The 15,537-nt window shown below is 32.2% G+C and overlaps 1 protein-coding gene across 4 annotated transcripts in view; it reads right to left on the minus strand.

Moving 5' to 3' along the window:
* LOC137237010 (probable G-protein coupled receptor No18) overlaps positions 1 to 1,609 on the minus strand; it is an 81,600-nt gene extending 79,991 nt beyond the window's left edge. Inside the window, exons 1-2 of one of the 4 annotated variants that reach the window (XM_067760254.1) lie at positions 1,477 to 1,609; positions 1,110 to 1,351 (exon numbers count right to left, since the gene is read on the minus strand). The gene's annotated coding sequence lies outside the window, so the exon portion shown is untranslated. Of the gene's footprint in view, positions 1 to 681; positions 787 to 1,109 lie in introns of those variants that run through there. The other 3 variants (XM_067760175.1, XM_067760407.1, XM_067760488.1) reach the window with 3 other exon arrangements.
* Positions 1,610 to 15,537: the final 13,928 nt, after the last annotated feature.

Genomic DNA, 15,537 nt, shown 5'->3' on the forward strand with positions numbered 1-15,537 from the left:
GAGGTCGATGACGATACGAAGTGATGGTTGAAGCTGCAGACATTGGTGCTTTATTGGTAACCGTATTGGTAACCTTATAACAGCTGATTCGACCAACCTTATGAGAATCAATGCAATCGATTATTGGTGCCGCTAAGGCCGTAACCGTATCATAGCCAACCAATTGGTTTTTGGTTTACCATCGTAACGATAAACAGCTGATAAAGTTAGGGATACGACTACAGCGATACGACAAACGGCACCAATGACTACAGCTTAAGGTCGTAACCGTATCGTAGCCAACCAATTGGTTTTTGGTTACCGTTGTAACGATCAACAGCTGCTTACGTTAGGCATACGACAACAGCTATACGAATTTCGGCACCAATGACTCCCGCTTGAAGTTGACAACCGTAATAGGGGTGATTAAGTTAGAAAATCAAAACCTTTCACAAGAGTTTCCTCTTGGTGGCGCATGGTTTGAGATATTTAGAAAACTCATACGAAATAGGGAGCCGTTTGAAAGAAACTACTAGGGAAGCGCCCTGTCAAGTGAACTAGAGATTTCGTACAACCAAACGGTAGCCCGTTCTTAATGCAACAAAAGCAGCAAAAATTCAGCTAGGTGGCGCATATATCAAAATATTAAAGAAGTCGTATGGAATACGATTCCGCCGTGTGATCAATTTTTAAATGACTTACCATTAGGCTATAAACTTGAAACTTCACCAAAAACTTTTACACACTTCCTTTATATAAATGGACCAATGCGTGCGTAAGTGCAGACAAAATGTTCTTGAATTTTCATTTATTGTAAAAAATGTATCTGAAACAAAGTTACTAAGTCAGACGCAATTTATTGATCTTTAATAATTTCTTTACTGCGAAATTTCCAATCTGTATGGACTTTAAAGAATTTTCCGCCGAATTTTCGCTGTTTTCTTGTCCATTTATATGAAGCAAGTTTTGGAACAATTTCTATCTTTTTTTTACTTTCAGTTCAAGGCTATTAATTCAAGATTTTTCAGAGGCCCTTATGTACTTTCACTGGTACTATGTATGTGTAAGTTCGACTCTTACACATCCTTGCATTACAACACTTTGCTTCCTTTAGCTAAGAAATATATTACCTTACACTCCATATGATTTGCGTAGTAAATTTTTTTATGCAAATTTTTTCACTTCACTTGAAATGCAATTTTTTTCTTCTTTCAAAGGCGCCAACAAGCATCCGTTTATAATTTTTAAAACTTTTCACTTGGCAGGAACTTTCACATCCGCCGCACACTCGGCAAAAGGTTTGTATGCTTTTAAGCCACCGACTTGGTTAGTTTACATTCAAACCCAGTAGCACATGTGTGCTGAAAAATTTCTAGTTAATTAGGTTTTTAAATTTTTTGATTGCTTTTTTCATACCATATTACATACATATATAAGTATTGAAAAAAGTACACTTTTTTTTAGCAAATTTTATAAATATAAATTTTTTTTATTTACTTTAATAAATATTTGTATTTTTTAATTCGTATGTAGTAACCGCTTTTAAAAGTTTATATACACATTTATCAATTTACGTAAAAATTTACTTTTTTTTTACTAAAAATTTAAAATCACTTTTTACTTGCTCGTGCTCTTTCGACTGAATTCATTGAATGTTTCCAACATACTGATGTATAGGACTCCTTTAATGCCGACTATCTGCTGGCGCTGTTTTGATCTGTTCCCATAATTACCGCAACATAGCTGCGCAGGGTTGCCAACACGCTTTGCTTATCAATGCTACTCTGCAGCTGTTATTACTTCAATTACATTTCTGCTATTACTGTAAGATAAAGTTTATTCCTTTTCCAGTCATCTGCTGCAAAGTGAATAGGTTAGTATGTAGTAACATTAGGCCGTTTAAGTAAAATCTATTTAGCTGTTCTCATTTCTCGCGTTCTATAATATGTTGAAATTCAGCAATTCATATTGTAGCTTCCGTTTAGAGAAGTTAGTAATTAGTGTTACAAATTTCTGGTTCAGAACTAGATCTAAAGTACCAAATGAGGCCTAGTTCGATAGTAACTAGATTTTCTGTAGTTTAAAAATCAAATGTGTCGGTTTTTATATTTTAAATATAACATATATTTGATAGATATGCAATTTACAAAAATAAAAACGGCTACCATTGTGGACAAAACAAGCGTGATATCTTATCCGTCAACTGCCTGGCAAGATGTTCAAGGTGGCTACTTTTTCGCGCTTTGTCAGCGTGTTGACAGCGTGCTCAATATGGCGGTGTGTACGGCCGGCTATATTCACCGGGTGATAAAAAGAGATACAAGATGAGACTACGATAGTTACTTTAAAAATCAGGTAATCGGTTCTATTTGTATTTTGAGGTATATGCCGAAGATATTACAATTTTCACAATTATCCACAATTACGGCTACTAAGTTGCCTCGACTATGAGTACGCCTTCTTTTCCTACACTTTAAATCATACATTTAGACGATGACAAGCAGTTTACATATATTTGAATCATTTAATCATGCATAAGTCCTTCAGAGATACATTTTAGGCAATCCGAAATATTTACTTCTGGTATACAAACTTATGAAGAGGCTTCTATCAGGAAATACTTTGTATTGCGGTGCCCACGTTAGACCTTACCAGGGATATTCGTTTAAAGTGCGGCCGATGGCCGGAAACACAGAAAGGTGCCGGCTAAAATATTTCGAATTTTCGCCGCGATCCTAACGAAAAGAAAATCAAATAAAGAAACATTACAAAATAGAGGAAAGCAAAGTATATTTTTCGAGCGAAAAGGAAAAGAAACAAAGGAAAGTTCAGTTAGATATTAATGTTGTATTTCGCTAACGGCCAACGTCGGTTAAAAACGTTCACTGCATTTTGTGCCAAGTTGAAAACTGTGAACAGACATCCTTTGGCACGCAACTTTGTTTACAATCAGCATTTGCAGCCCAAGCGGGTTAGGGGGCTTAGAATATACCCGCGGTAGGTATGCTTGTCGTAGGAGGCGACTAAAATACCAAATTGATTCTAGGGATTGTATAGCGCAATCCTCTCAAGGGGTTGACAGCGCAACACATAGCTTCTCCAACCCAATTGTCAACCTCACCTACCCGTAGCGAAATCCTGTTTCATTAACAGCCGCGGCTCTGGAGACGCCGAAATCCTGATGGACCTAGGGTTTGGGAGGGCGGAATGGACTAGAAGGTTTCATGTGGTCATACCAAATCGTTCCAGAGATGGTCGGACTAGTACCTTTATGGTGCTTGTTACCGGAACGTACCGGATCTGCATCAGGAAAAGGACCATCAACATCGATAACTCTCCCCAAGGCATTCGCGGAGTGTCCTTATCGCTACAACAACAACAACAACAGATGGCTTGACAGGAAAGACATAATCTGCGTAAAAAAAAATTAAAAAGTTAAAACGGCCTAATAAACGAAAACATGCTCATCTTAATCCAATTAGAATGTAATTCACCCTCTCTTGTAAGCAGTAACATTGAAATATGAGTAACAAACAATTCTTCTATGGAAAAAAACTTTTTGTATTATAAATGTTACTCATACGCCATGGCAGCTATTTCCAAGGGAGTTACGCTTTGAGCAGTTCATTTATGCAAAACACGTAAATTTATTAACAAACGCAGATGGATTTATTAATTTTCTGAAAATTATTGTAGACCTATAGAAAATGCCATTTGTAGATACCAAACATTATTTACGAAAAGATTTATCTTAAAATTTTTGGAATAGAAATAAGTAATTCAGAAAAGTTTCCAAATTATTTGCATACTGTATGGGGACATCCAAAGTGTAAGCGTAAGGAAAGTGCAAGGGTAATATTTGCACGTGGTATGCTGCATGCGGGGATACAGAATATGAGTTTAAGGTGGGCGTGGAGTATGTTATTAAAGTTGTATCGTTTTTTATTAAAACAAGTAAGGAAGGCTAAATTCGGGTGTAACCGAACATTACATACTCAGCTGAGAGCTTAGCTGCGTTGATTTCGTAGGGTTTCGTAGATGGTTTATAAGTGGTTTTTAATTCCATATCACATACGTTTGGGAAATATCGACCAAATTGTAGACCTAGGGTGAGGTTTTTTTGAACGATTTTCCTTCATCTTTTGCCAAATAAGGTAAAATCACCATGTAGGAAGATTAACCCAGGGTAACCCTGGAATGTGTTTGTATGACATGGGTATCAAATGCAAGGAATTAAAGAGTATTTTAAAAGGAAGTATCCCTTAGTCCTATAGGTGGACGATTTTTTGAGATATCGCCATAAACGTAGACCAAGGGTGACTCTAGAATATGTTTATTGTACGATATTGGTATCAAATTAAAGGTATTAATGATGGTTTTAAAATGGAGTGAACCTTGTTTGTATATGTGAAGGCGTTTTCGAGATATCGGGCAAAATGTGGACCAGGGTGACCCAGAACATCATCTGTCGTGTACCGCTAATTTATTTATATATGTAATACGAACAGTATTCCTTCCATGATTCCAAGGGCTTTTGATTTCGCGCCGCAGAACTTTTAAATTTTCTTCCACTTAATATGGTAGTTGTCACACCCATTTTACAAAGTTTTTTCTTAAAGTAAGATTTTTCGAAATTTTCGAAATCGAAAAAGTGGGCATGGTCATAGTCGAATTTCGCCCATTTTTAATACCAAGATAAAGTAAGTGCAGATAAGTAGGTGAACTAAGTTTAGGAAATACATATATCTCGATTTTTAGTCAAGTTATCGTGTTAACTGCCGAGCGGAAGGACGGTCGACTATGTATAAAAACTGGGCGTAGCTTCAACCTATTTCGCCCATTTTCACAGAGAACAGTTTTCGTCATAGAAGCGATACCCTTACCAAATTTCACAATGATTGGTAAATTTTTGTTGGATATATGGCATTAACAGTATCCTGCACAAATTATATGAAAAAGGCCGGAGCCACGCCCATTTTGAAATTTTCTTTTATTTTTGTATTTTGTTGCGCCAAATTACTGGAGTTGAATGTTGACATAATTTACTTATATCCTGTAAACGTATTTAATTTTTTGTTAAAATTTTACTTTTTTCTCATCCGATTTTGCTAATTTTTATTTAGAACGAATACAGTAATAGGAGTAACTGCCAAATTTCATCATGATACCTTCGACGACTGCCAAATTACACCTTGCAAAACTTTTAAATTACGTTCTTTTAAAATTGGGCGGTGCCACGCCCATTGTCCAAAATTTTACTAATTTTCTATTCTGCGTCATAAGCTCCACCCACCTACCAAGTTTCATCGCTTTATCGAAATTTTCGATATCGAAAAAGTGGGCGTGGTTATAGTCCGATTTCGTTCATTGTAAATAGCGATCTGAGATGAGTGCCCAGGAACTTACATACCAAACTTCATTAAGATATCTCAAAATTTAATCAAGTTATCGTGTTTACGGACGGACGGACAGAAGGACGGACGGACATGGCTAAATGAACTTTTTTTTTGCCCTGATCATTTTGATATATAGAAGTCTATATCTGTCTCGATTAGTTTATGCTTTTACGGGGTACCGTTATGCGAACAAAATTAATATACTCCGTGAGCTCTGCTCAGCTGAGTATATAAATGTTGATTTACTTTCGAAAATGTATCGATTTGCTGTCGAAAATTTACCGATTTCATGGAAAAAAATTGAATGTATTGTCTGAAAATTATAGAACTTTTATCGAAATTGTTCGATTTGTTATCGAAGAGTTTTCGGCTTGTAACCAAGTAGATGTGGAAAACGCTTCAAAAAATATATCTAGCTGATCGACTATGCATCCAAAAAATATTATAAACCGAAAACGTGTTATTTACTATATTCATTGCCTTTTTCGCATATTTCACATACACACGCATACAACTAGAAAAGAAACGTAAATAACACATACATAAAGTAGACATAAATAAGAAGCTGTTCGCGCACAGTTTATACCTTAGGAGAAATAGGTGAACGAGGTATCCGAGAGTATAAAAGCAGCGCAAGCTGAGGAATGAAGAACCAGCTTGATTTAAACATGCTATTAGTGGAGTACGCCATAATTGTAATTGTGATGTACTACTTCCACAGTAAAGTTGTAAATAAAGACCATTTTGCCATTCTGAATATTGGAGTTATTTATTCGACAGTTCAACGATTCGAACGTTAACAGAATGTGCATGATAATCAAAAACTCGTAAATTTATTAACAATATAATATATATGTATATAAAAGAATACACCAAAATATTTTATGATTTTCTTCCTGTTTTGCATCATCTATTGTTTCGGTATGTTTGGACACGTATATATTGCACATACCTGTTTCTGGTAAAGTTACCTATGTTTTAGTTCAACTTCGATCAATTCACGCATACCTCGTACTCACGTCTCAGTCAAATTTTCTATACGCATCATTCGAAAATAATTCTGGTTTCGGAGTCGTTTACGGAGCCATTTCAGGAACACTTTTTAAATATTTTTGGACATTTCAAGAAACCCTGTTTAGTTTTAAGACCGTTATTGATATTTTTGTGCATAATTACAAAGTCATGCCATTAATAGGACCTGATTTAATTAGCTTTCATATTTTTGAAGATATTTTTGACACCAACTGGTCTGTATCATTTCGGTATTATTTCGAAATTCTTGCAGCTTCGAGATCAATTTCAGAATCATGATGTTTTTGTCACAGCTGCACCATCTTAAAACTACTTTCGTTACTATTTCTTTAGTCTTCAATTATTTTAAGTTATTTGAAAATTTAATTTGGATTTGTTCCTTATTGTTGATATCACAATCATTTCAGAATGACTTTTGACCTGTTTTGACATAATTTTAGAAATATTGGTTATTTTTATATTACTTCGTGTAAAAATTAGAGAGTGATGAATATTGGAACGATTTTCCGTCATCCCTTGTCAAATTTGGTTTCGAGACAACCCGGTTTCGGCGTTGTGCCATCATCAATGTCGATTTTCGTTCTCGAAATCAAAAATCGGCATTGATGATGGCACAACGCCGATACTGGTTTGTCTCGAAACCAAATTGGACAAGGGATGACGAAAAATCATTCCAATATACATCATTTATCCACCCTGTCGGAAAATCAACAAAATAAAAATTAGAGAGGTTTTCGTTAGTATACTTACTTGCTCTTCTTTAAAGTCCTTTCCGTTTTCAAATAAAACGCAGCTTTTATCATAAACAAGTGAACTCAGTTTAAATATTTTTATTGACGCTTCTTTTCGATCTTTTCGATTTTACACTAAATATTCACCAAATCCATAGTTCAAATTCCTTTGTGCTTTTATTTGTTTTAAATTTCGTTTTTATTTTTTTATTTTTTAATTATTTGCTTAGATCCACAATTATTTTCCACATTTGATAGTTAACATATTTCTAATACATATAAATATCCTTTTGTTTAGGCATAAACAATCGCCTGTTAAGTTTCAAGTGATTTGTATCATTTAAACTTTTCATACTTTTGAGTATAAATAAATACAATTATTTGAAGTAAGCATTCATGTTAATTTAAATATATATGCACTTAAGTTGGTAGCCTTTAACAACACTGAACTAAATTGTTTACACAATACAATAGTACCTAAAAAATAAAATAATTATTGTTCTATAATATACAAAAACTAAAACTATTATAAAAAAAGTTGAATTTGATAAATAGAAATTAGTTAATTGTTAAGTGTATTTTCTTATAAGTAAAGTTTACTAAAACTAACACCATAACATAGCATAACACATTCAAAATATTAAATTATAAATAGATTTTATTAATTTAACGATGTTTGTTAATCCTGAACTCTATGCTTATAAAACCTACAGTGGCGTGTATAGATTCTTATACACTTTGGTTCTAAATTTGAAAGTATGTTTTTTGTTGTTTTAAAAAAATTTTACCCAAGCTGCGGGAACATTAATAACATTTCACAAATGCAGATATATCGTTTTGATTTTTTTTTTTTTTTATTTATTTTTTTTTTTTTGAAAGTTTGGAAGCACAGGCAGCAGTTGCTATGGATACAGATTTGTACAGTGTGTTATGAAATTGTACTTGTTTTTTATACTCAGATGAGGTCAGATAAGTGTAGTTCATATTTTTTTATTTGCGTATGTATTTGTGATACAATTCTATATGGAGTTGAATAGCGAACTCAATAAAAGTTGCAATTACAATTTCTACAACTTAGATCGGTACTATTTAAAGTTCACTTGGTTTCAATACTAGAAGACAAGACATGACTTTGAGGTTAGAAATTCGAACAACAATAAAAACTGTTCTGAATACTTTTTAAATTCCTGATAAATTAGAACTAAAAATTAAAAAAAAAAAAAACTTGGTAAAAATAGGCCAAACATTGAAAATTTCCGAAAGAAAATTTTTAAATTCCAACAAAAAAAAATTCTTTATCATTATTTCAGTAGTTTTGAAAATCCTAAATTATATAAGAAGTTCTGTAAAATTACAACAAATATTCATATATTTTCGCAAAATTTCCTTTCCTCTGCTTTCTAAAAATCAAATTTTCATATTTTTTTTTATATTTTCGACTTTTTTAAAAAATTTAAAAACAAGTTTTGTTTTGAAATCTTATAATATTTCCTTTTTTAGGAAAATATAAACACTATTTGTAGTAACTTTACTTTAGAATCTGTACAATCGGAAAGCTACCACAGACACATATTTTAAGTTTTTTGAAATTTTTTTCAAAACTTTTGAGAACTCTGATATTCATTATATTATTTCTACTTCTACAGAATTTTTCTAAATTTCTTGAAATTTTAAATAATCTTTTTAATATTTGAATATTTTGTATGTGAACGAAAACTTTTAACATCTGAAGATATTTCTTGTAAGTTTTTTTTTTTATTTTTAATTCGGTTTTTGAAAAAATATTTATATAAGATATTGCTTTTCATTCAGAATAGAGTTTTTGAAATTTTTTTTAATTACAAAAATAAACTAAATTTTTGGAAAATTTTAATATTTTACAAAATTTTGAATAAGATTTTTTTCTCAATTCAGAAACCATAGCTCAATTGAAAAGCTGCCTAAAATATGCTTTTTAAATTTTTCTGAATTTTTTAAAATGTTTCGAGTTTTGGAAAAATATGAATGTAAAACAAGGCAACCTTTGTTTTTCCTTTTCATTTACTCTATAGCTATGGCGGGTTGCGTTTTATTCAGAACATTTTATTATATATTTTTTTTTTTTGTTTTTAATTAAATTTTTCGACTCTTGCATACTTATGGTAGTTTTGCAGAATTCTTTTTATACCTTTTAAAAACTCTTCAATTTACGAAAATTAACTTAAATTTTTATGGGAAATTTAAGTTTTTAGTTTCAAGTTTTTTGCATAATGTAAAATGTTTAAGTTTTTTGAAAATTTAAAAATGTTTAGACTTTTGAAAACTTAAGTTTATCCATTATTTCGCACGAAATTTTTTTTAAAAACTTTTTAAAATTGTTTAGACTTTCTGAAAAAATTCTTTTTTTCTTCTTTTTAAGAGCTCATGAAAAGCTACTCAGAATTTTTTTTTCATTAAGAAGCAGAACTTTACCTTTCTCAACATTTTTTTTTTTTATTCTATATGAAACTTTAAAAAAATTTTTAAATTTTTTTTGCATGACCTCGCAAAGCCATTTTTATTTCTTTTTCACCAAATCTTTAATGAAGAGTTTTTGAAATAGTTTTGAAAATTTTTTAATAATTAATGTAATTCTTGGAAAATCTTGAATATTGGCATAGTTTTGCAGCAGGAATTGTCTACTTTGAAAGAATTTAAAAGCTCTCAGAACGGCACGGTTTTTTTTTTTTTTTTTTTTTGAAGAAATTTTTAAAACTTTCAATTTGTAGAAAGTCTTGAATATTTTCCATAGTTATACAGAAGTGTTTTTCTAAGTAAAGGACTCTGGAGCTATTGAAAAGCACTTAGAACAGTAGTTCTTTTTTTTTCTTTTGTTTTTTTTAACAAATTTTAAAAATTCTTCAGTTTTTGGAAATTTGGCTAGAACAGATTTTTTTTAAATTTTTTTTTAATTTTTAGAATAGACCTCTGTTCAGTAACATCTCTAAAATGATGCTGCTAGGTTAGCCTACGGGTAATACGAGGCTTCAGAAAAGAAGAAAGATCTTTCATCTAACTGTATTCAGCGTTCTGGATATATATAAACACTTTTCGAATTTCATCCCGTGATTTTGGCCTTACCGATATATACTGAAAAAGTACTTTTTTCCCTTATTTCTTAATATGGTTATGAAACGGGTAATCGACCATGTGAATCTAACATTTGTTTTCTTGTTAATTTTACAATTATTGTTTACGGTATGTGTAAATTATGAGCAGTTTACATATATATATATATATATGTACGAACCATATATTTTAAGTATTTGAAACAAAATTTTTACAAAATGTTTAATCAGCAACAGTTCATTTTTTTTTTTTTTTTTTTTTTTGGCAAATATTTGTTTTTAATTGCAGTTTTCTTTTTTTTCTCAGTTTTAATCTTTATAATTACACAAGTTTACAAATTCAGGTCAACTTTTGGATCTGAGCAGATAAGAACGATTCTTAACTATATTTGATATACTGAATTCGAATCTGCATTCAGGTTTTTAAGATTGATTTTTGTGCTGTTATATCAGCTTTTAAATAGTAGCACTGATTGATAAGTCATTTCAACTGTAACTGTAAACTAATATAAGTGATTAGAGCAAATAAAAATGCAGAGACAGTGTTGCACAGTTGATTCAAGGTGTTTTTGTTACATTTGTGGTTGTTATGTGATTAAAAAAAGTGGAAAAATAACAACAAATGCGCTCAAAGATGCGTATCTGCACTACTTTGGTTTCAGAGTAGCAGACACTCATAAGCCATTGATACCGAAATTTATTTCAACAGGTAATTGGTATCTTAACTGGAATGCAATATGGATTCACCAACTTTTGTTGATTTTTATGCTTGGGGGATAGCCGCGCAACTGAACATCATTATGAATGGCAAAGTCGTACTCGATATGAACCTGGACAGCAAAACGTCTCGCTGAATCACTTGTAAATCCACAAGACATTTTCCTACCACCTCTTCACATTAAACTAGGCCTTATAAAGAACTTCGTCAAAGCATTAAACCGTGAAGGACCGGCTTTTCAGTGCAAAGTCAAGTTGTTTCCTAAATTGTCATATGCAAAAATCAAAGTAGGAATATTTGTCGGAACTGGTATTAGAAAATTAATGGCTGATAAAAAATTTACAAAATGTTTAACGCCCGGTGAAGCAGCCGCGTGGGCATCTTTTCAAAATATCGTTCACCACTTTCTTGGTAATCACAAATCCCCTCATTTTAAGGAAATTATTGGCGATATGTTGGAAAATTATCTAAAGATTGGAGCTAGAATGTCTCTAAAGATGCATTTTCTGCATTCCCATCTCAATTTTTTTTTTCCCGAAAACTTGGGTGATACGAGCGACGAACAAGGAGAGCGGCTACACCAAGATCTAGCCAACATTGAAAGACGATACCAAGGATTTCGGGATAAAGGCATGATGAGCAACTACTCTTGGACTCTAATACGCGAAACAGATACTAAACAATACAAAAGGCAAAGTTTTACTTTTAAGTTAATAAAATGAATATTATTTGACAAAAATCTTTAAAAATTAATTTATTGATTGTATTAAAAACTAGAATCAATCTTAAAAAACGTAATAAAGAATCGGATTCAGCGTCATAAATTGTCTTAAAAACCACTTTTAGTTGCCTATATTCAAAATCGTGTACACTTGTGTTATTTTAATTTTATTTCAGCTTATTTTACATATAGGTATGTATATTGTAGCTCAAAATTCTCTATTTTTAAAATATTCATTCAAAAATTGTCAATAAATTCATCTGGATTATTTGCGAATTTAGTGTATTTATTGAATTATTGATTGTTTATTTGTTAAGTCAGTTTAGTATGTGTCAGCAAACCGTACTTGTTAAAACATTTAAGTAATATTTTTACTTTCACCCTTTTTAAAAAATATTTTATGTATATGTAAATTTAGATTTTTTTTAGATTATCTTTGTAGATTTTATTTTATTTAATTTTATTTTAATAATCTCTTAAATGTTAACCAACTTTTTTGAAACTTGAATTATATTATTGCAGTTTTGTATGTATTTACCTTGCATGATTCCCACAAAACAAAGTAGCATTAGGGCATTAGGGTGTGTCAAAAAATGTTTATAGTGAAAGTATTGTCAGTATACCTTAAATCCATTATAATAAACGTTGTTTGAAATTGAAGGACGAAAGTATCTCGTTTCTGCACTACACAGTTCAGCTTAGCTTCCAATAGATAAAACTGCTTGATACGTAAGGATTTAACTTTGACTGAAAGTGCTAAGCCTCGAATAGCTTTTAAAGCAACAACCCAACAAAAAGGAATTGGACATTTTTTGTAGATCGTAAGATTTGCTTTATAATACCATTGGGAATTTTTAAATGGCGCTGAGCTACACCTGTCATAATGCCGTTATTTTTGCAAGTTACCTCGGAGGGGTATATTTTTAGGCTTACGAAAATATAAGGCCGAACCACGAAAAGTGCTGCGACGAGTTTACTAACTTTTTGGATTATCTAAAAAAAAAATCGGCAGAGTAATGAGATTCTCTTAAAAAGCTGCCGTAGATACATCTATTGAACTAGCGCAGCAGCAAGATAAAAGAAAGTCATATGATGGGAATAGATATGTATATGGTACTAAAATAGTACTTTTAGGCGCTCATCGATACACATTTTGCATCAAAAATTTTACGCTACCGAGCTGGTAGTCAGTACATACATTCAGATCTTGAAGCTAGGGTTTGTGACTAATACCAGAACTGAGTGGGCAGTAAAGGCGTTATTAGGTTGAAATCGATGGGTCCAGCTGACAGTTTTAAATGGTAGAGGATATTTTAAAAAACAAACAGACCCAGAAATGAGCCAGTACTTTGAATGCGTTGAATTTGAGCTCGTTGGGATGCTTTTTTAACTGGTTCAAGTTGTCGAAATATTTGTTCCTAGATAAACAGGAATACGTTTTTTTTAATCACGAAAACTGCTTCTTGTTACAAAGCAACATAACAAAGTTTCAACAATTTTCTTGAAAATTTACTTATGTTTTTTGAAATATTGTTCTTTAAAGTCCTTTTTAACACGTTTTTATTAGCTTGGCCTGTGTGTAACGGAATTTTTGAGCTTAATTTTCACCGGTTTCTAGAAATCTCACTAATTTGAAACTTTGCAAACGTATCAAGGACCGATGACAATGCATTAATGTGATGGTGTGGTGACATAAGGACAACGGCCATAAGGTCAATTGGCCTTATTACCACTTTGAATGGCCATAAGTTTGATTTAAATTTGCACACATATCAAGGCTCGATGACAATGCATTAATGTGAGGGTGGGGTGACATAAGGTCAACCGCCATAAGATCAATTGGCCTCATTACCACTTTGAATGGCCATAAGTTTGATTGAAACTTTGCACACGTATCAAGGGTCGATGACAATGTATTAATGTGATGGTGCGGTGACATAAGGTCAACGGCCATAAGGTCAATTGGCTTTATTACCACTTTGAATGGCCATAAGTTTGATTGAAACTTTGCACACGTATCAAGGGTCGATGACAATGTATTAATGTGATGGTGCGGTGACATAAGGTCAACGGCCTTAAGGTCAATTGGCCTTATTACCACTTTGGATGGCCATAAGTTTGATTGAAACTTTGCACACGTATCAACGCTCGATGACCATGCATTAATGTGATGGTGCGGTGACATAAGGTCAACGGCCATAAGGTCAATTGGCCTTATTACCACTTTGAATGCACCGTAGCGAGCGCGGCCTCGATCCACTTCCACTGTTGTTTCGGGATCCTGCCATCTTCGCTGCTCTCATCTATAATGCCAATGATTTGCCGACCCTTGGCAATTTCGGCGAAAGACCGCGTCCAGCCTCCCTGCGTCTTCATCCATGGGCCATTAGCGTTTCGAGGTTTCATCACTCTCGACTAAAACATTTAAAATTACTTGAACTAAAAAATTAAAAATAAATAATAGTTTGAAAAAACTAAAATAAATAATAGTTTAAAAAACTCAAAAAAAAACACGCTTTTATACCAAACCGAACTAAAAAATAAAAAATAATTTTCAATTAAAAAGAGTTTATATAACAGTAGAAGAGTTTATATAATAGTAGTAGAAGGTCAAACAATCGTTTATAGTTAATCACCTCAAAAAAAAATTATAATAAAATTTAAGTTATTAACAGAATAATTTAATTCAGAGTAGAAAGCGTGGGGTGCATTTGACTACATTTCATATCTTTCCTCTCAGACAGTTGCCAATAGAATGATTGTAACATTCAATATCAAGCACCCCACGCTTTTTACTGTGAATTAAATTATTCTGTTAATAACTTAAATTTTATTATAATTTTATTTTGAGGTGATTAACTATAAGCGATTGTTTGACCTTCTACTACTGCTATATAAACTATTTTTAATTGAAAATTATTTTCTATTTTATAGTTCGGTTTGGTATAAAATCGTGTTTTTTTAGTTTTTTTAAACTATTATTTATTGCTATATTTTTTCATGCAAAATTCGTTCAAAAATTTGAAGTATACTTTTAGGCACGTTTGTCACATAACAATTGTATGTAGGCTGCTTCAGCAAATCATGCATATTCGAACTAAATCTATATTAGACTAACAAGACAAAACTTTTAAATTAAAATGAGTTTTAACGACTACCCTGTCTACTAAACAACTCCAAATCCAACAGAAGAAAGTCTGCCTGAAAGATGTTGCTTTTTTTTGCAGCAACATAGAGTATACACACTAATTAAATATCGAGAAAAATTAAGTCGGGTTAGTGAGGGAAATAATTCTGCTTTCAAACATTATGTGAAGGTTTTTAAAGAAAATTAGCTTTTGTGATTTTCAAACCTATATATAAGAATATCTCGAATCTTATTCGATTTCCGCATTTTGCAATTAGAGACTTTTCGAAAATTGTTAGTGGGTTTCTACGTTTGGACTTCTTTCAAATTTTGTTGGCCTGTGTAATTTTGGATGGGTTCATAAGAATAATGCACCCCGATCTTGAAGAACCGATGTCTTCTCTCGGGAAGCAAAAAACATCAGCCAGCGTTTTGCTGATGAAAGAGGGTTGAAAAGCTGCTTTCTTCAAAACATCGACGGCTAGTAGTTGAGTAATTTACAAGGTAGCTAGAGAGATGGAAAAGGCCTTCAGTAATTTTGTAATTTAGATTGCCGAGTCGGTGAAATGCAGGGATTTTTAAGCGTCGAGATCTAAAACTGCTTAACTACAGAGAAATATCAAACTCATCTGCTAAGTGAAACACTAATAAGGTAGGTTAAGTACTACTGAAATATATATAAATAGTTAGAAAATAATAATAATCAGGTTAGTAGGATAAGTGAATTGCTAATTATTAAGAGAGGAA

The sequence above is a fragment of the Eurosta solidaginis genome, chromosome 1, assembly GCF_040869045.1.
Source record: "Eurosta solidaginis isolate ZX-2024a chromosome 1, ASM4086904v1, whole genome shotgun sequence".
Taxonomy (NCBI): domain Eukaryota; kingdom Metazoa; phylum Arthropoda; class Insecta; order Diptera; family Tephritidae; genus Eurosta; species Eurosta solidaginis.